We start from the raw sequence: 22,776 nt of genomic DNA on the forward strand, positions 1-22,776 counted from the left end.
TTCTAAAGCAGTGCCTTGAATGAAGTAGCTGCTAATCAAAGTAAAAGTGACATGAATTCATTCAGATGAACAAATGTCAAAGGCCCTTTCTTCTCTGTTTCATCTCACCCCAGGACTAGGACCGCTGTGGATTCAAAGGGATTGTCCATTCTGAGACACCACACATCACTAAATGTGCCCGTGAGCCAGGGCTGGCCACCAGTAAGGCAAAGTCCCATTGAATGAATCTCTTCTGCCTGAAAGGACATGAGAACTGCTTCCTGGTGGACACCCTTGTTTGTTCTAGCTCTGGTCTTCCCCAGGAACTCTTCTTTGCTACTAGAAATTAGTTTTTAATTTTCTGGTTACAAAAAACTACTTTAGTGTGAAAAATCATTGGCTATCTCCAAAATGATTAAAGGAAGGCAATCATCCAGAAGATTCCAGTAAAAACCTTAGTGGATCCAAGCATCCTGTGCATGGACATGGGGAATACAAATGGACAGAAGAAACAATGGCTTTTATTGAGTAGCTACTATGTGCCAGACACTGCATGACATGTATTATTTACATGTAAACATTTAATTCTCACATCAACCCACTGGGGTAACTACTACTGTACCACTTTACAGATGAGGAAACTGAGGTGCAGGGAGATCAGGGAATGTACCCATACAGCTAGGAAGTAGCAGGGCTGGGGCCTAAACCCAGAACTGTCTGATTGCAAAGCCCATCTCTTAACCACCGTGCAGTTATTTACCTCTTTGCCTTTTCTCCCCAACTTGTGATTTCCAATCAACCTAAGAGAAAACATACCTCTTTTGCCCTCTGACTACCCATGTCTCCTTTCTTCTGTCGGGCAGCTCTGGGTTGAATTCCACAGTGAGCCTCTGCTGAAAGGAGAATGGGCTTTGGTGTGGAGCTCTGGCCCAGGCAGGCTTTGAAGCTATAAGCAGTCTGGCCCCCTCTTTGGCAATGACCACGCCCCTGGCACTAAGGGTGATGTAGATGCCCCTGGCAATGCTTGGTGGGGGGGCAGGGCTTAAAGGTTCAGGGGCAGGATATTCTGCCACCATGGGGCACTACCTGAGGCAGGCGGATGTCCTGCCAGCACTGTCCTCCTAACCCCAACACCACAGGCAATCCGAGGGCAGAGCTGAAGTCTCTCTTTTCACTTTCTCCTTTGAAATGGGCATAATGATGGGATACCAAGGGATAAAAGGTTGAGAACATGTGTTTTGCCAGAATCAACCCCATGCCTCCCTCCTGTGCAAGTCTTGCAGAGGTGCTCCTGGCTGCTGCTTCTCATCTTAGATCAGTGCTGGAGCCACACATCCGGGCAGTCTTCCCTGAAGACCCAGGCTGGGTTAGGGCGCCCTCTCTCTGTGCATTCTGCTATCACTGTGCCTTATTAGCGCGTTAACGCTATCAGTGCATTTATTCCCAGTTTCCTCATCAGTCTCCTCGGCTCCTTGAGGGCCAGACTACATTTCCTGGCATGTAGTAGATTCTTCTGCATGTTTGTTGATCTGAACCTAAACTGAGTTGAAGAAAAGATCAATATCCATTTCAAAGGTTTTCGTTGTTGTTGTCTTTCATTTGTTTTTAATATCGGATGCTTCCACGCGTTAGGCAGAGCTATTCCTCAGAATGTTAGACATCTTTGGGAGTTTCTTTGCCTCATTCAGATCTCTGGGTCATGACTTAGTGTTCCAGGGAACTCCAGGGGGAAAATAAATCATTTGCTTCTGCAAACCCTAAAGTCCACTGTTCTAATAAAGGATCCCAGCTGTGACAAGGAGATTATTTACTTGAAACTAATGAGTAAAGCTAATTATTGCAGTAGATTTGGACAGGAACAGAGTGTACCAGAGCAGGCTGCTGACAGATGTCCCCAGTCATCCAACTTGGCAACTGAGCCAGCAAGCCCACTAGATGTGCCAGTGCCTTTTGGTCCTTGAATTGCATGCTCAATAGCAAACAGACCTTAGGATTGTGGTTTGCCGCTCAACTTTCTGAGAAGAGCCAAGAATGGATTTCTGTGGCTTGTTCTTTTTCTCCCTGGTTCCAATTTTGGAAAAATATATAATAAAACAAAGTCTGACCTTTTGGAGGGTGTGGGATTAGAGGTCCACCCACCACTTCCACAACTTCATTCTTCACAACTCCTACCTGGCTCCTCTCTTCCACTTCCTTTTTGCAGTACGCGGGCCCCTCACTGCTGTGGCCTCTCCCGTTGCGGAGCACGGGCTCCGGACGCGCAGGCCCAGCGGCCACGGCTCACGGGCCCAGCCGCTCTGCGGCATGTGGGATCTTCCCGGACCGGGGCACGAACCCGCGTCCCCTGCATCAGCAGGTGGACTCTCAACCACTGCGCCACCAGGGAAGCCCGGAAACCCACTTCTTGCCTGCTGCTCACAAATGCCTGCTTCCCATGGCTCAGGCTTATGTTTCCTTCCCTGTCTGTAGTCGGAGCCTTGTCCCTCCTAACACAACTGCAGCTTACCTGCCGGGAAATCACTGCCATCGACCCCACCTGATGATGTTCATGCCCTTATCTGGCATCCTGAGCCGTGCTTGTCCCAGATGCCAAATCCCATTCTACTGAACTACGTGGGGCATCCAAATTCTTTCCTTTTGGTGGAATTTTGTTAAAATTGGACCTGAGAGGGAGTAATAGTGGTATAGGATGAGAATTAAATGCATGAATTAGATAACATATAGTGCTTAGTCCAGTGTCTGGCACAATTTATGTACATTTAAAATATATATAAACTGAATCACTGCTCTACAGCAGAAACTAACACAATATTGTATAAATCAGATGCTTCAGTAAAAAATAAAAGATGTACACTTTTAGACATTTAATGTTAATATGCATCTTTAGCGTATATATTGTGAAACCCAACTCTGTTCTCCACACTGAATAACGGGAATAACTACCCACCCCCCGCCCATAAACCATAGTCTCTGCTCTCAGCGTGTTTGTATTTTGGAGGGAATGACAAGAGACGTGTCCCAAGCTAGAAGCAGTCTGCATGTGCTGCACAGGCCACAGGGAGAGAGGTGGTGTGGAGCACAGGCTGAAGGATTGTTGGGATTTAAAGTGAGGCAAGGACAGCCATGGGTGAAGTTAATTGGAAAAGGCTTAATGGGGAAGGATAGTCTGAAAGTGTAGGTACTGTTTTGCCAGAGACTATTGGAGAAGGCACCCTAGGTGTGGGGAAATGTGCGGGGAAGCCCAGAGATCGTTAAGAGGATGAGAGGGCAGAAAAGGATGAGAGGACTCTGAGGTGTGCAGGGTCTGATGGGCCATTGATTGGGTCTGTAGGAGCTGAGGATGTGATGGCCCCTGGGGTTGGATTGTTAGTGAAACTGAGCAGCAATGACTTCAGAGAGGGGTTGGTAGATGGTGGGTATTTCAAAATCGGAGTTAGGAAAACATCGGTTTTCCTTGGAATTCTGGAGGGAGGAGCGTTACCCAGCTGAAGTTAGAAGCAGTCAGAGGAAGAGAGTCTATGTGTTCGAGAGGAATGGGGCTGAGATGTGCTCTGGAAAATGGCCAAGATGAAGTGGAAAGGCGTGCAGATGGCCGACAACAAGGGCAATTCAGCTCTAGGAAATGGAGCCTCACAATATGAACCACGGAGGCTGTAGCAGGAAGCTCTGGGGCAAAAAACAGTGGGCACCCATTGTTTTGTTTTTGCACTGAATTAGCAAGCACACGCTGTGCTTTGTGCTTTCAATCCTTAAGGACAAATAAGAAATTTTGATGGATCTAAGTTCTTGAATTTTTAAAAACTTTCAATAGAGAGATTCTTATCCCATACAATTGGTCAAAATAAAAAAAAAGTTGACAAATCAATATAAAAATAGGACCTATGTACCTTAAGCATTTTAATTTAAAACATAAAATGTACATTCCCTAACATTTTGATATTCAGCCTAGGCTTTTCCTCTGACCATGGGGATGCTGATTGTAGTTCTCTATTTTCTTTCTTATATAAACAGCATTCTTAATGAATCAATAATGGCCCCCAAATCCTTTGCTGCTCCTTCCATTGAGGGGTGGAATCCAATTCTCCTCTACTTGCTTTGAGCTTACCTTGGTGATTTTCTTGACCTACAGAATGCAGCGGAAGTGGCATTCTGGGAATTCCATGTCTAGACTTTAAACTCCCTGCTGGGCTCCTTGGAATGCTCTTTGGGAAGGTCATGGGAGCTGCCATCTAAGAATTCACTACCTTGGGTTCCCCCGGTTTGAAAGGCCACATATGGGTGCTCCAGAGGACAGTCCCAGCTAGGCTCAGCTTTCCAGGCCTCCCCATGAAGCCACAAGACGTGTGGGTGCAGCTGTCTTGGGTCTCCTTCACCGATACCACGTGGAACAGAAAATCTGAACGGCTGAGCCCTCTCTGAATTTCTAGCCCACAAAATCGCGAGCTAGTAAAGTGGTGGTTGTTTTAAGCCACCAGTTTTGGGGGCAGTTTGGTATATAATAGACACCTGGAACTTTGTTGTAAAGAAGGCTGGGCACGTATTCATAGAGCTGGGAGAGATAGAGATCAGGTAGTTCAGCTCTCTGATGTGCACATGAGAATTCTGAATACTGGCAGAGGCTTCCAGAAACTGACATCAAAATGCCGTGATCATACAGAGAATTACCTGAGCCTCCTAATTTCAGCTTCACCTTTCCTGCCCTTGAAAGTGAGGGGTCTCCTGTGTTTACCTTTCCTGGATAAACTTGCTGGAGAAGCACCAGCAAGCCGAGTTAGATATATAGAGTCAGCCACATCAGCTTGGCCAAGGGAAGTTGTTCCAAGAATCTGTGCTTCAGCAGTTGGTGTCTGCCTTCCCCGGGGCCCCAGAGAGTCTCTGAGGTCAGGGACTGCATTTCCTGTTTGTCTGACTTCACTCTCCTTCCCATTCCTTCCACAGGATAGGCTCCCTCCAGCCCAGTGGGGGCAGCAGCCACACTTAGGGAGAGCTTAGAGCTGCTTATTTGAATGCTAAGTCTTCCATAGATGATCCATGACCAGGTCCAGCCCCATGGACATGCGACCACCATGGTTGCTCAGAGCCCAATACAGAGAGGAGCCTCAAGCTTGCGTTAATGCTCTGCGGGCGCCATCTTGAAATTCTTAGATGGGCCCTGCACCTTCATTTTACACTGGCCCTGAAAATTACGTAGGTAGTCCTGCCATGACTCATACCACCTGTGGTTGAGATCAGGCGCCATGGCTGTTTCCTTAGTACAGCCTGTATTATCTCACTGAGAACTGGTGGAGGGGTGGTCAGTGAGGAAGGGAAAACCATGTGGAAAAATGAATGCTGTATTCCTGTTTCCCATATTAAACGATAAAAACTGAGGCATATTAAAAATTTTAAGAGTTTATTTGAGAAGAAAATCGATTGGAATCAGGCAGCACCAAACTGGACGTATGGTGAGGAGCTCTCTGACAGGCAGGAGCTGGGGAGAGACTTACAGAGAGAAACTGGGGAAGCAGAGTAAGGAAATTATTTGATTGGCTGTAGCGTAAAGCCTGGCTGGGTGTTTGTGGTTGGTTGTCCTTAGCATCTTGACTTTGTGACTTTGAGGCATTTACAGGATTAGACTTTGGTTTGAGCAGGCTGCTATGGCATTAGAGCCTTGTCAAATGGCCTCCTTGTTTGATTACTTTAACACCCTCTGTAAGACAGAGCCCCTTCCCTGTGCCCACAGCTGACAAAATGACCCACCCTGGGCAGGACTGACTGGGTGTGAGGGGTGCTTGGCTGAGAATAAGTCTGGAGGCAGACAGTGCCCTGCAGTTCAGGCCAAAACCCAGCTGCTTTCTCAGTCCTCCCTCACTAGGAGCCAAGGGGAGGAAGGGCCTTTCTCATCAGCCCGGTTTTCCTACAAAGGGAGACACAGGCAGTGAAGGGCAAGAGGCGTGGCAATAACTGGGGCAGGGCTGGGCCTGGGGGGCCCGGACACCCACAGTGTTTAAGAGAGGGAAGAAATGAAGAGCTAGGTCCCACCCAAGGCCTTGACAGAGGCCTAGGAAGCTGGGGGCAGGGGTTAAGAAGACCCACACCCCCTCCTGCCGTAAACGTGAATCCCACTCACCCTCTGGCTAAGTACCCCCTCCTCATGCAAACTGTTCCACACTTGGCAATCATTTAAAAACTCTCTTCTGCCTGCTGTCAGCTTGCCATTTCACATACCTGCTCAGATCCAAACACAGCTGTCTTTTCTTTGTCTACCACCTGTGTCTCGAAAAATCAATCAGGCTGGGCCTGAGGTTCCACAGTGGGTGATCCTTCGCCTGTTCACTTTCTCTTCGCTCTCCTAGAACAGTGATTCTCCAAGTGGTGTTCCTGAACTGGCAGCATCAGCCCTACCTGGTAAATTGCTAGAAATGCAAATTCTTGGACACACCACCTCAGACCTACTGAATCAAAAACTCTGGGCATGAGGCTGGTGATCTGTTGATTGACAAGCTGTCCAGGTGATTCTAGTGATCACTAAACTTTGAGAACCCCTCTCCTTGAGACCCATGGCTGAAATAAGGCCCTCTACCGGAGCCTACGATTTCAGCACTGACACCTGTGTGACAGATGCAGCATCTTTTTTGCAAAGGAAAGCAGTAGTAATTCTTTCACGTATGAAACCCCTCCTCCACACACACAGGCACACAAAAATACACATAAAAAGGAAAAATGCTTTGCTTCTCATTCCTCCTCTATTTAACATCTGTTACCCATGCTTTGAGTCCTTTGAACAAGAGCATCGGCGTTAGAATAATTGCATGCAGGGTGTCTGGAAGGCAGGTGAGGCCGGCCACTTTTAAAGCAAGCTGAGAACAAACACAGCATACTGAGCCCCAGCCAGCCTTCTGCTGCTAGAGACAGAGGTGGAATTTATGTTTTGCTGGGATGATACCCCCTAAAGGGCTGCCTTACCTTGAGGCCTTAATTAGAAGCAGCAGTAGCCCTCGGGCCTGCTGAGTTTCTATCTGATGTGATTGCACAAAAGAGCTGGACCTTTTGTTATTTAACATATTCTGAAAAGCTTTTTCATAAAATCCCTTTTCCAGTTTCTTATTTCTTGTCACACACACCAGGGTAAATTTTAAAAGATTTATACAGGGCAAACAATTAGTGATATCTGGTTTTCCCATGTTTGCCATAGATTATCAGATTTAATTTATGTCATTTCTGCCCTATTTTCTCTCTCTCACAGGGTCCTGTCCTGCTCCAGCTACCTTCCCATGCATTCATCACTGCCCTTCCCTCCCTCCTCCCTGTGGCTCTCTTTCCTTTTTCTTTGCATCTTTCTAGAGAGGGCCTAGTGTCTAGTATTAGCTTGGAAGCCTGAACATATAAAAACAAAATTCAATATAAAAGCGAGAATTTCCACTGGAGATGTCGGTATTTTAATTTCATAATTGCACCCCCCGATAAATCAAACTAAAGAGCTACAGAGATTTTCTTGTGCTTTTCTTTATACCAATATAGGCAAGAGAGGACATGCCACATGCTGTGAGATGTCAGCTGTAAGCTATCTGAATGGCCAGTAAGGAGCTGGAAAGAACAGAGATGAGACTGTCTTCCTTGATCTGCCACATATGTCACGTAAATGAGTTCATGGGCTTAGCCCATTGCAGCTCTTAGCTCGTGATAAGTCCTAGCTAACTGTCTGCTGTGTGGTACTTAGCTGCATAGCAGAGAACCCTTATCCTGGGTTAACAGGAAACACATAAGAACGATGTCTTCTGACCCAGGAAGGGGGTCTTGCCCCAGGATCTGTGGATCTGCATTGACTGGACAAAGTCTCTCGTTGCTCTCTGTCTTGATTCTCTGGGTTTTCAAATCATGGATTACTCTTTTGTTGTTGTTCTTGTTTTTAAAGTCACTTAACTCTCCTTAAGCACAAAAGGGAATTTATTGGATGAATACTGGAGTATCTCAAGAATCAAGGCCAAGAACTATAGCCTGAGCTTCATGAAAGGCTGGAACTAGGAACTGAGTGGAAAGCCATCAAGAACCTAGTAGTTATTTCATTCTCCCTTTTCTCTCTCTCACGTGGGGCCAGCTGGACTCTTTGTTTCTTTCTCAAGGATGATCCGTACTTCTTTTTGTCTGTAGACCAGCTTTTACTTCTTTGGCGTGAGCGTGGATAAGCGTGGCTGCCACAAAATGGCACACTTTGCTCCCTAGTTCAAAGTGGAGTCTTGAGGATGGTGTTCCAACTCCCAACACCTGCTAGAGAAGCTGAGCAGTGCAGGTTGGGTCAGTTGTGACCTAGGCTGTGAGTCATGTGATACCAGCATTACTGCCATTGTTTAGTTCATTAGGTGGGGATTTATTCTGTTAAGAAAAAGTATCTCAAATTTGGAAATAAGGCAAAAGAAAGACAGCTTGTCCTTTCAATGTCATATTGGAGTGTTGCTTAACCACCTTAGGGTTCTTTAATTATCTAGAGGAATGTATCTTTATATGACTCACTTTCTCCTACTGATTAAAGGCCAAGACTCTGAAATTACATGATAACTAATAGATTTTGTCCAGTAGATATTCAAATGATTTCTATCTGGTAGAAAATATAACCAAAGTTTTTGGTTTTATTGCCCATAAGCATGTTAACTAGTTTTGTACCTAACCTAGCAATATTATTCCAACATTTTCTTTCTTTAAGGACTGTATATTCTTTTTTTTTTTTTTTTAAAGACTGTATATTCTTTTAACTTATACTTCTCCTTTGAACCAGCCTCACTATCCTGCTGATTTCCTCAGAAATGAAGTGGGCAAATCTTGACATATGTTTATTTTGTATTTGTATGAGAGGCATGTTGTTAACTTTTTGAACATTACATTTTTTTTAGTTTTCAGAAGAAAAAGGGGAGGAGGATTGAGTTGATACCTCAGAGTTATCTACTATAGCTTCTATTTTGGTTCCTATGAATTTCCTGGGGGTTTTTTTGTGTTTTTTTTTTTTTTCAGTATGTGGGCCTCTCACTGTTGTGGCCTCTCCCGTTGCGGAGCACAGGCTCCGGACGCGCAGGCTCAGTGGCCATGGCTCACGGGCCTAGCCGCTCCGCGGCATGTGGGATCTTCCTGGACCAGGGCACGAACCCGTGTCCCCTGCATCAGCAGGTGGACTCTCAATCACTGCGCCACCAGGGAAGCCCGAATTTCCTGTTTTTTAATGGCTTCCACAACATTTAGCCAATGATCTGGTCTTTTGTTTTATTGAGAATCTGCTGTTAGTATACTTTTTCACTCTTTGCTGGTCTGAAATATATTTATTTTATCCTTCTTCCTAAAAGGAACTATCATTGGATGTACATTCTAAGTCGACATTCTAAGACTCTCTCTTAGGTTTTTGAAAATATTATTCTACTGCCTTCTGGCTTTATTTGTTGCTTTCAGAAGTCAGAAGTAAATCTGTTATTCTATCATAGGTAATTTTTCTTTTCTCTCTGGTTGCTTTTAAGATCTTCTTTTTTTCTTTGGTATTCTTTGAATAAAAAAAGTGTGGATTTTTAAACTTTACATCTCTTGAAATTCATAGAGCTTCCTGATTCTGAGGATTTGTGATTTTCATCAATTCTTTGAAAAATTCAGTTAATATCTCCTCAGATGTTGAGGAGATATTCCCATTATTTATGTTATTTCATTTCAGAATTCCAAGTAATTATATGTTAATATTCTTATCTTAAGGTAAATATTCTTACCTTATCTTTCACGTCATTTAACTTCGATTTAATCATCTTTTCCCCCTATTCTGTGCTGTATTCTGGATAGTTTCTCCAAATCTATCTTCCAGTTTACTAATTCTTTCTTTAACAGTGGCTAATATTCTCTTCTTCTTGAGAATAATGCATGAAAAGGTATTCAGCAGCATTATAAGTAGGAAAATGCAAATTGGAATTATTACCTTCTCATCAGAATGGCTAAAATCGAAAAGAAAAATAGTTCCAAATGTTGATAAGAATGTAGAGCAGTAGTTACACTGCTGGTGGAGTGTGATTGGGTACAGCCCTTTTAGAAAACAATTGTCATTATTTACTCATGTTGACACTCCTCATACCCTTTGAGCTAGTAATTCTACCGATAAGTGTATAATTAACAGAAATACAGGCACATATTCACTAAGAGACTTACAAGATTATTCATAGCAACATTATTCATAATGGCCCCAAACTGGCTTTAACTCAGATGTCCACTAAGAGTAGAATGATAATTAATCATGATATATTTATACAATGGAGAATTATAAGCAATTATAACAAACTCTAGTTATAAACAATAATGTGGATGCATTTCACAAGCCTAATGTTGAGTGAAAGCAACTAAATTCAAAAGAATATACTCTGTATGAACCCATTTATAAACAAACAGAAAACAAACAGAAAACCAAAACAGTCTGGCAAAACTAAACTGTTGTATTTAGGGGCAAACACTTTGGAGTTAAAACTATGAAAAAAGGAAAAGATAACCATAAAAGTCAGGATAATGGTTAGCTTTGAGGAGGGGTGATAGTATAGAGATGGGAAGGGATGCTCAGGGGTTTTCTGGGGTACATGTAATATTCTATTTTTTGACCTAGTTGGTGGTTACTTGAGTGTTCATTTGGTAAAAAATCATTGAACTATATGCATTCTCTCAGTAAAAGCAGAAAAACTGTTTCATAAAATCCAACATTAACTTAATGATAAAGACTCTTAACAAATCAGGAATAGAATGGAATTTTTTAAACCAGATAAAGAACATCAGTGTACAAAGAAAACTTACAGCAAATGCCACACTTAATGATGAAATTGAGAAAGCAGATCCTTTAGCAAGCAGGGACAAGACAAGAATCCCTGTTTTTAACCACTTCTTAGCCAGTACAGTAAGGAAAAAAGAAAGATGTATAGGGTATAAGGATTAGAAAGGAAGACACCACACTATCATTATTCACAGATGATATGATTGTTTGCATAGAGTCATAGACAATTTGTTAGAATAATAAGAGTTTGGCAAGGTTGCCAATTATAAACACGATATAAACAAGGCAATTGCATATTTACACACCAGTAACATTTGGAAAATTTAATTTGATAAAGTTATCATTTATAATAGCAATAAAAATGTAAGGAAAATATGTCCATTTTTCCAAATTTGAGCTCGTTTGGAGCTCAAATTTCCAGTAAAAATACCAACATGGTTTTTCATGGAAGTTGGCAAGCTGGCTCTAATATTTATGTGGCAGGGCAAAAGTCCGAGACTAGCCAACACAGTCTACAAGAAAAAAGAACAGAGAGGAGGGATTTGCCTTCTTAGCTATCAAGCCTCATTATAAAATAATAATAAAGAGAGTGAGATATTAGTGCAGGGATAGACAGAAAGGCCACTGTCACAAAACAGCCTAGACACAGACCTAAGCATATTTGGAAATTTGATAAATGGAAAAAGTGGCGTTACAGAAAAGTGGGGAGGTGCTACACTATTCAGTAATTATTCATATGGAAAATATATGAAATTGGAACTCTGTATCACTCCACGTACAAAAATCAATTCAGAATGATTAAGGGCTCGAAGGTAAAAGACAAAATTCTAAGCCCTTTTAGAAAAAACACAGAACATCTTTAAGGCTTCAGGATAGGGAAGGATTTCTTAAATGTTACACAAAAGTGCAAGGCAGGGAGGAAAAGACTGATAATTCTACCACCTTAAGAACTGCTATAAGACTACAAAAAGAGTGAAAATAAAAGCTCCAAGCAGGGAGAAAGTATTTGTAACACATATAAACAAAAGAGATTATTATCCAGAATATACAAATAACTCCTAAAAATCACTAAGAAACAGGTAAACCACACTATACAACTAGAGAAAATATGAGAGCAGGAACATTATAGGAAAGGAAACACGGATAACAACATATGAAAAAACGCTCAATTTCATGATTAAACATGGACTGTAAATTAAAACAAGGAGGAAATACTATTTTATGCCACCAGACTGGCAAAAATTAATAATTCAGACAATACCATGGATGTGAGCAAAGCACTACTGGTGGATGTGTAAATTAGTACTTTGGGGAAAAAATTAGCTTTATCTAGAAAAGCTAAAGATGCCACATGGCCCAGAAATTCCACTATGTACCCCTTAGAGAAATTCTTCCTTACAAACTCCAGGAGAGGAGCACAAGAATCTTTGTAACAGAACTGTTGTTAAAAACAAAAGAAAAAAACTGGAAACAACACAAATACCCACCCAGGAGAAAATGAATGCAGAAATTGTGCTATATACACTGAAAAATGAATGCATGACAGCTCACGCATTAACTTGGGGAAAACATCTCAGCAACTATGTTGAGTGAAAGGAACCATTTGTGAATGAACACGTGACTCCATTTCTATAACGTTTCCAAAATTGCGAAAACAAACAAAGACTCATTCAGGATTACATATATGTGCTGAGATATTTTGCAGGTGAGCCTCACAATAGACACATTCTATAGGCTAGGCTCCTGGCTGCCTACCATTTTTGGCAAGAGGACTCTTTTCTGAGAGATGAGGGGACCCTGAGTCAGGAGCACAGGTATCCTCAGGCCTGCCCACGTCCTGGATAGTCATCACAAAGAACTCCTGACCATCCGAATTCCGCTCACTCTTTGAACTCAGTGTCATCAAGTTCAATGAACATCAGGTTTACAAGCCCTGAATGAGCTGCCATCCCAACAGGGGGGGCCAGTTGACAGGCTCCATCTCCATTCTCAGTCCACTGCTGTGCTCTGGAGTTGAGCCAGACCCTATTTGAGGGAAGGAAATGTGGGACTCCAAAATCTCAAATTAGATGGCTTGACATGAATTTAGTCTTGTTCAAATCAGTCCCCCTGTTTCCAGGTTTTCAGGTTTTGTTTTTGTTTTTTCAGGTTTTGTTTGTTTCAGGTTTTGTTTTTTCTTGTAATTTTGCACCTACATCATACCAACATACTACTTTTTTTTTTGCGGTACGCGGGCCTCTCACCATTGTGGCCTCTCCCGTTGCAGAGCACAGGCTCCGGACGCGCAGGCTCAGCGGCCATGGCTCACGGGCCCAGCCGCTCCGCGGCACGTGGGATCTTCCCGGACCGGGGCACGAACCCGTGTCCCCTGCATCGGCAGGCGGACTCTCAACCACTGCGCCACCAGGGAAGCCCAACATACTACTTTTTATTCCAAAAACTAGGACGTGATCTGAGAGGTGTACCAGGTCACATTGGGCTCAAGCAGCGTGAAAGGCAGTAGACTTGGTCCTGCCTGTCCTGAAAGACCCAGTTTCCGGCCACGTGTCTGGGCAGGGATCCTGTGACTTGTGGGCTGCAGCTGCTCCTGCCTCCTGTTGAAGGGCTCCTGCGTCTGTCCCCCCTTCCCTCCTTGCCAAGGCAGCTGTCTGGTGGCATAAGGAAGGGAGGAGGGCAGGTGACAATGGAAGGCAAAGGAGGACAGGGAAGAAGGGAGGAGAGGGGAATGTCGGGGGAGGAGGCCCAGGCGGGCCTGGAAGTGAAGCTCTTCAGTTTTGCTTCACTGAAGCCAGGATTGCTTTTAAAATACACCAAGACCTTTCGGCAAGTCCTCAGACAAACCCACCATTCGTCTGGACAGTGTGTTTTTCCTTGCAGAAAATAACCTTCCTCAGCCAGCAGCTCCTGGAATGTCAGCCAAGGAACACAGTCCAATGGGCCGGACCTCCTTTGTCCACTGACGCCAGTGGCCATCAGGCGGCGACATCAGGGCCTAAAAATAGCCTCTGCCTCACGCACTGCCACTCTGGGCCCTACTCTTTCCAGGGACTCCCTCTTCGTATTGACTCCGTTTGGGAGGGCAGTCTATTTCTCTGCAAGAAGGAGATTTCTAGTCTGAGCTGCTTTTTCCTTCCAAGTAAGGCAACCTGAAAACACGTACCTTCAATGAGACATTCAGTAGGAAAAGATTTGTGAGTTCTACCAAGTTTGAGCTCACAAACTCAATCAAAGGCCAGGGTCCTGTCAGTGGTGCGAAGTGAGCCAGGCAAACAAACACACACGTAATTACGGGAAAGCCGAAAGGTAAACTGGGCCATCAGCAGATGGGTGAGCAGAGCCGCCTGAGAGCAGCCCCTTCAGGGCTTGTAAACTGATGTTCGTTGAACTTGATGACACTGAGTGCAAAGAGAGCGAGCCTCCAGATGACGGCCTTTACGCCTTTTCTGAGCTTGTAGGCAATGGACTTAAAAATCATATATCATAGAAGTTGTCACTGAGCTGAAATATGAAAACACGTTCTGATGTGGGAAAGTCCAGTACCGTGGACCATAAAGACAGGCCGGGGTCTTTCCTCCAGGTAAAGATCCACACAAGGGTATTTAGTACAGACGATTCTGCCGCCACCTCAATGGGCTACAGCCCACAAGCTTACTCATCTCATTAGTCACCCTCATTCATCATCTTCGCATCCCAAATCCCAGCTTCCTTTCCCAATTACCCAGTTCCTACCGGGGGAACTCATTGCCTGTTTTTCAGATGTCTCAGAATGTTCTCTGGTAACTTCCCTGCACTTCACACCTGGTCCCTAATCGGTCCTCCAGGCAGAAATTATCTTCTTCCTTAGAAATGAAATATTTGCCTTGACTCTCACTCCAACTCCCATCATTCTAACAGCACTTCACTGAGCGCCCTTGATCAGTCTAGCATCTTCCCAATAGGTCTTGCACGTCTCTGTCAGACTGATCTTATCAACACGTTGCTTTTGCATCTCCTCACCCAAGAGCTCACAATAGCTCCCGATCCCCACGTCCACCTGTTTTTCCTTGGCTGGCTCTCGCTCTACCTGTTCAAACTGATTTTTTTGTGGTTACCCATTGTGTGGGCTTTATTCTTCAACTTTAGATTCCCCCTCTAAGTCATAGCCCAGCTTTTCAAGGGAGGAGTAAGGGAAAGAGAAGGAAGGTGTCAGGGAAAGAGAGGCTCATGTCCACCTCTGTGACCGGCCGTCCTACCCACCCTGCCGTTTACCTCTGTCCACTCTTTCCCCGTCTTCTCCAACAATCCAGGTCTTGAACTTCCTTTCTTTGAGACTCAGCTTCCCATCGGGGCCTTTGCTATTAATAGTAACACCTTCCTCCCCAGTCTTCTGAGCTTCTTCAACCCCTGTGGGTACAGCTTCTATGACTCGGGAGCTCTATGGGGAAACATGCTGGTGCCATCGTTCTCCTACTGGTTATGTCCACTGTCCATGGAAAGTTAATGATCCACTTAAAGATTTGCCACCAGAGATTGAATTGTATGGACCACCCACATCCCTGGGCAATTCTCAGGCTTCCTAAATAATCCTCCTGGATTTTCTATCTGATGGTAGAAGAAAAATTGGACTCTGCTGTCTCCTAACCATTGGTAGGTCAGTTTCCTCTCTCTGACCTCATCATTCATTTCTCAAACCTTTGCTGAGCACTACTGTGTGCCAGGTGATACATTTCAGTCTTTGAGGATTCAGAAGAAGAAGGCACAGCTTCTGGCCCCAGAGAACTTCCAAACATGTTCTTGCTTTGTGCACAAGTCAAGGGAATAGATATGTCAACAGTGGGCTGTCATGAAGGGCCTGCACTTCCCCCAGTCAGAGAGTGACACTGTTGCTTAAATAGCCACAGTTCTAATGGAAAGAAAGTAATTCAAACATCTGCCTATGTTGCGGTATCTAAGAGATGAGAACTGACCTTTGAGACTTCCCTGGTGGCACAGTGGTTAAGAATCCGCTTACCAATGCAGGGGACATGGGTTCGAGCCCTGGTCCAGGAAGATCCCACGTGCCATGGAGTAACTAAGCCTGTCTGCCACAACTACTGAAGCCCGTGCACCTAGAGCCCGTGCTCCGCAACAAGAGAAGCAATGAGAAGCTCGCGTTACTCTTCTCTTGTTGCAACAAGAGAAGTAACAAGAGAAGCCACCTCAATGAGAAGCCCGCGCACCACAACCAAGAGTAGCCCGCGCTCGCTGCAACTAGAGAAAGCGCGCACGCAGCAACGAAGACCCAAAGCAGCCAAAAATAAATTAATTAATTAATTAAAAAAAGAAAAAAAAAAAAGAACTGACCTTAACACATCAAATAGTAAGTGCACAAGTGGTGGAGCATGAAATGTTGCTTCTGAGAGAATTGTAGACCACCACTGTCATGTATGAAAGTACAATTATGGGGGCTTCCCTGGTGGCGCAGTGGTTGAGAGTCCGCCTGCCGATGCAGGGGACACGGGTTCGTGCCCCGGTCCGGGAAGATCCCGCATGCCGCGGAGCGTGAGCCATGGCCGCTGAGCCTGCGCGTCTGGAGCCTGTGCTCCGCAACGGGAGAGGCCACAACGGTGAGAGGCCCGTACCACAAAAAAAAAAAGTACAATTATGGAGAACCAGTGGGAGGTATCAGGTGCATTTAGGCTTTTTATTCTTTTGTGTTCTCGCCTAAAAGCAATTTCTATCTTAAAATATAATTGCAGATTATTTAGTTGTGGCTCCATAATGAGTATTGAGTTTGCATAAACTCATTAAAAATTGACTGTATGGTTTGGGAAATAAGCTTTAGTTTCTCAAAGAAAGACTTTCTTGGGCCACGCTATCTATTTTTGCATTTTTTCCCCACTAATCCAAGGATGGTTAGGGTTTGGCTCCAAAGCAGGGAATGTGAGCTGACAGTTCATTGTCCCCACCTTGGGGGCTGAGACCCACGGGTTGGGAGTGGAATGCCAGCACAGTGGCCCCCTACGCAATATGCAGAGAGTAGCCTAATTTTATGTTTGTGAGAGTGGCTTTAACAACCTGTGTTAATCAAAGGAAATACCATTTAATCCCCCTTGTTCAGCATATTCTTTAAAAAATTACCATTTTCTTTTTTTAAATAGGCGATACATTTGCATAGTTCAAAAATGAAAACTATAAATAGATATGGTAAAATGGCTCCTTCGCAATTCTCTCCCTTGTCCCGCCAGCTTCTCTTCCTCCAGCAGCTATCCCATATTATTTGTTTCGTGGGGCATCCTTTAAGAGGTATTATTAAAGCAGGTACAAACAAATATGAATATACAGCCTTTCCTCTCCCAACTTTTAAAAATCAACTAACAGTGTTCCCTACATTTTGTACCTTACTTTTTCCTCTTACCATCTTATCTTGGAGACTTTTCCATATCAGTTCCTTAAGAGTTTTCCTATTCCTTTTTAGAGTTGCATAATATTCCATTTTGTGGCTGTGTTACTGACTCGGGTCCTTGGACTCTTTAATCAATAGAAATTGATATGAGGCAAAGTGAGAAATTCAGGCAAAGCTTTATTGGGACTCGTGCTCTAGCACAAAAGAGCGAAAACAAGTAACAGGTGCCCTTGCTCCTCTCTGAGGAGGAGGGCAGCCTTGTTCCTTAAATGCGTTGAGGGTAGGGGTGGGTCAGGCCGGAGGGGCGGCTTAGGTGGTCTGCCCGCCGCCTTGGTGGTGCTGTGTGCACGGATCTTGGGCGGTACCCTACTTTTGCTCCCAGCACCTCTGACATGGCGATTGGTTTGTGGCCTTTTTGTCTCTTATTGTTCATGATTGCCCCAACTGCGCATGTGTGTATTTTTAGTTCCTATAGTTTCTTTGTATTCTGTTGCCCATGGAGACAGGCACAAGTGCAGCATTCCGGTAAAGGGTCCCAGGTCCCAGCCTATCTAAGCTGCGCCATAATTTATTTAATCCGGTTTTTATTGATGTACATCTAAGTTGATTCTAATCTTTTGCTATTGCATACAATGCCTCAGCGAGTAACTTTGTACACAGGTCATTTTGCATGTGTAAAAGAATGACTGTGGGATGAATCCCTGAAGGTGGAATTGTTGGGTCAAAGGGAACATGCCTTTGTGATTTAATAGATATTGCCAAATTGCTTCCAAACGGATTGTATCAATTTATACTCCCACCAGCCATAAGTGAGAGTACCTATTGCCTCTGCAGGCTTCTGCCTTATTAAACATTTGGATTCTTGCCAATTTGTTAATTAAGAAAATGGTATCTCAGTGGCTTTAATTTACATCTTTTATTATGAGTGAGGTAGAGCATTTGTATTTCCTTTTTATGGGCTATCCTTCACCCATGTGACTTCAGGCCATTGATCTTTTTACTTGTCATTTTGTGAGATCCTTTTGTATATATGGAATGTGAGTTGCAAATATTTTTCTGTTTGTCATTGGCCTTTGTTTATAATAGTTCTTTTGGCTATTTGTTTTTATTCATGCAGAAGTTTCCATTTTTATAAAGTAAAACATTTTAATCTTTTCTTTCATGACATCTGGATTTTGAATCATTTTAGAAATGTCTTAACCATTCTAAGGTTATAACCTTAAAAGAATTCTCTGTTTTCTGATTTTTTTATCATTAGATTTAAATTCTTGATCCATTTGAAAATTTTCTTCGTTTATGGCATAAGGTGTGGCTTACAAACTATTTCCAGATGGCCTAACTAGTTGTAATAATACCTTTTATTGAAAAGTCCTTGTTTTCCCCAGATTTTCCAGATTTATTATATACTAAATTCCTTCATGTATTTGAGACTATTTCTGGATTTTCTACTGTTACATTAGTCTGTCTGCTTATTTATACACTAGTAATAATATATTAAAATTTTGGTAATACTACTGTGACCATTAATAATACTAATGTGAATACTACTCATTGTTCTTTTCAGAATTTTCCTACTTTATTTTTCTCTGAGGACTTTAGCATCATCTTGTCTAGCTCCAGGAAAAAAAAACTTTGTTGGTATTTATATTGATATATTAAATGTATTAGTTCCTTTATAAAATATTGACATATCACGACATACTATGCCTTTCTGTTTGTTCAAATCCTCTTTTGTTTCTTTTCAGAACCGTTTTCAAATTTCTTTCCTATAGGCCTTGAACTTTTTTGGTTAATTTTATCTTTTTTCTCTCTAGTTCCTCTTGTAAGTGGCACCTGTTTTCCCCGTTATATCTTCAGAGGGTTATTGTTTGTTTGCTAGTTCTGGAGCCCTGCTACCTTACTAAATATTCTTCTTGTTTGAGATAGTTTTTCTGCCAATTTTTGGGGGTCGTCTGGTGTATCATCATAGAACCCGTAAATAGTGATGTTTTACTTCTTCCTTTCCAATTTCTTTTATATCTCTAACTACTCTCGTCTTGTGCCAGGAAAGTTAATGGAATGGTTCTTCAGTAATACATGTGCAGAGCAAGTTCACTGTAATGGAGAGAGTTTGGGCATATTTATATATGGAGCACCAGGTGTCTCCAGAGAGGGAATGGTTTGAGACCCTTATTCCCTCTTTAGGAAATTTAATGTTGTTATAACATGTTATAAATTGAATTGCCCGGCAGGTTAGATGGCAAGAAAGGATAACAGAAGACTCTGAGAGAAAGCTCACCAGAGGGTTGGGGAGTCTGGCCTAGGACTCGGAGAGGGCTAATTTTGGCCACAGTATTTGGCCTTTTCAGGAACTACTCTAGATCCAACTATCTTGGAGCCATGAATATGATTTTAGGGAAAAAATAACTGTGTGTGTGTGTGTGTGTGTGTGTGTGTTCCTGCGTGGACAGATGGGAAGAGTGGGTTATTGGACCTGTAACATTTGAAGTCCAAGTTCCCACCCCCTTTCATAGGATGCACCGTGGGATGCTGGGTGCAATGCTGGGGGATGAGGAGCCCCTGCATGGTTGCAGCTTCAGGGAACACTGTGCCTTGGGGTGGCTTTATCCCTGTGGATTGCAGTCTCTGCTACGTTGCCCTCATGACTCCTTAGGTGAATGGGCAGGTCCTGGGCTGTTGGGCCTCTTGTATTGGAGGTGATATCATGTTTTAGGAGCAGAGGCATCAAGGATGGAGAATGGAACTATAGGGGTACTGAGTAGAGCACGGAAGCTTCTCCACCTTCCAATCTCCACCTGCAGAACCCTGCTTCAGAGCTGAAGGGCACCAGCTCTGCCTGCCCCCAACAGATGGCAGGAGGGGAGGTCACACAATGTCCTTTCATAGCAGCCATACTGTTTTTTAGTTTAGTGTGTTTTGCACATGTAGAGTGAATTATTACAAGACAGTAGGGATGGTTAGAAGCGTAGATCAAGCAACACGTGAGGTATTTGTCAAGTCACAGGATAGCAAGAAGAGCACCTGATGAAATCAGAGACATTTGCCTCTGTGACGAGAGGATGAACACCCTTGTCGGAAGTCTTGGTTTAATGTTGGTTCAGATGAGAGCTAGGAGTTTGTCCAGGACCTTAATTTAAAGCCAATAGGTGGTTAAATGCTTCTCCTGAACCATCACAAGCCACACGTGGCCCATAGGTTCAAGGCCTGTTCAAATCTGCTCCACGTCAAAGAGTGAATTTGAGGGGCTGACTGCAGACACACTGGCCTGGATATCACAGATACTAAGGATTTTCTTAGGATACTTGCAGAGATCATCCGGGGGTGGTGGTGGCGGGGGGGAGATTACCTGCCACAACAGGTGTTCAGTGTAGGTGATATTGGCCTACTTATTTATTTATTTTCTAGATTTATTGAGATGTAATTGACATATAACATTGTGTAAGTTTAACATGCACAACGGCTCTTTCTCTCTTTACCTGCAACCTCGCTGTGTGGACCCCCTGTGTGCTGTGTAATTTCCAGGATCTGTAAGTGATAAACTTTGTTTCTTTCAAAGTTTAAAAAAATAAAATGCACAACGTATTCATTTGATATACTTAGATATTGCAAAATCATTACCATGATGGTATTACCTAACACTTCCATCCCACAAAATTAATATTTCTTTTTGGTGATGAGAACATTTAAATCTACTCTCGGGCTTACCTGGTGGCACAGTGGTTAAGAATCCGCCTGCCAATGCAGGGGACACAGGTTCGAGCCCTGGTCTGGGAAGATCCCACATGCTGCGGAGCAACTAAGCCCATGCACCACAACTACTGAGCCTGTGCTCTAGAGCCCATGAGCCACAACTACTGAGCCCGCATGCCACAACTACTGAACCCCATGCGCCTAGAGTCTGTGCTCTGCAACAAGAGAAGCCACTGCCATGAGAAGCCTGCACATCACAACGAAGAGTAGTCTCTGCTCGCCACAACTAGAGAAAGCCCTTGCACAGCAACGAAGACCCAATGCAGCCAAAAAAAAATAATAATAAGTTAAGTCTACTCTCTCAGCAATATTCAATATATGTTACAGTATTATTAGCTATAATCACCATGCTGTGCATTAGATCCCTAGAATTTGTTATTTATATAACTGGAAGTTTGTGCTCTTTGACCAATACCTTCCCATTTCCCCCAATACCCCACCCTCTGGTAACCACCATTCCTCTTTCTGTTTCTCTAAGTTCAGCTTTTTTAGATTCCACAGATAAGTGAGATCATATAGTATTTGTCTTTCTCTGCCTGACCTACATCACTTAGCATAATGCCCTCAAGTTTCATCCAAGTTGTAGCATACAGCAGGATTTCTTTGTTTCCATGGCCTAACAATATTCCATTGTGTATATGTACCACGTCTTCTTTATCTGTTCATCTGTTGATGGACATTTAGGTTGATTTCATGTATGGGTTATTGTACATAATGCTGTAGTGAACATCGGAGTACAGATCTCTTTGAGATCCTAGTTTCACTTCCTTTGGATATATACTCAGAAGTGAGATTGCTGGATTGTATGGTTGTTCTATTTTTAACCTTCTGAGGAAACCCCATACTGTTTTCCATGGTGGCTGCACCATTTACATTCCTACCAGAGGTGCACGAGGGTTCCCTTTTCTCCACAGTCTCCCCAACACTTGTTACCTCTTGTCTTTTTGATGATGACCACATTGGCTTCTTCTAGAGAAGACTTCCCCAAAGGACACATACCATCCACAAGTGGTGTGAAAGCTTCCCGTGGTTGAATCACAGTCCTACTGATGGCAGTGAATCCAGAGGTGGCTTCTTAACTTTAGACTAATGACCCTTTGGAATCAGATCTGCTTTAAGTAGGAAAGCTGTGTGCTTAGCTGCTATGGGCTGAGAGTAGGTGGGACTGCCCTTTGGTATGCATAGGCAAGCCTGGGATGTTTTGGAATGGTTTTTGGAAGGAAGTTCTGGAAGTACATCTTGATTTCTTACTAACTTAGGCAGCTAGGGGCTTAGAGACTTTATAAGAAATGTGGGAGTTGGGGGTCAAGATGGCCGTGTAGAGTTAGCATCTCCCCACGACTAAGGTGTCTGCCAGCAGCTGGTGGAGGACTCTGATGCCCAAGGAGACGGGAGGAACCCCAAAGTGAACCGGTAGGACATAGGGGGACTGAGGGGGCAGGAGAAGTGGAGGTCAGACAGGATTGGTGCCCCTGAGGCTGGGGAGATCAGGAGAGGCAGGTGGGAGGGACTCTCCAGGAGGAGCGGGAGAGGAGCGGAGGGCAATTGCCTTGCCCACCTGGGCCTGGGGAGCCTGCTGAACTCCCAGGCCAATCCCCTGCCCTCCAAAGCCCCCTCCAGGCCACGTGGGTCCTTGGGGGCATAGGAGGGAAGCTGGGAGATCAGGAGAGAAGGGCGGAGGGGTCCTCCCAGGAGAGACCCTCCCAGACTGGAGGAGCAGAAGAGGACAGGAGGGTATTTGCCCCGCCCACTTGAGTCCAGGAAGGCTGCTGGGCTCCCAGGTGAGGTCCCCCGCCCTCTGAGACCGGGGTAGGGGGCACGCCTGGGCCCCTTCTGTTCCTTGAGCCTAAGCCCCACCCCCCACAGCCCCCAGGGCCTTTTCCAGCCCTGTGGGTCCTGAACATTGGCCCCACCCACAGCCCAAACC

The sequence above is a fragment of the Pseudorca crassidens genome, chromosome 8 (genome assembly GCF_039906515.1).
Source record: "Pseudorca crassidens isolate mPseCra1 chromosome 8, mPseCra1.hap1, whole genome shotgun sequence".
NCBI lineage: Eukaryota > Metazoa > Chordata > Mammalia > Artiodactyla > Delphinidae > Pseudorca > Pseudorca crassidens.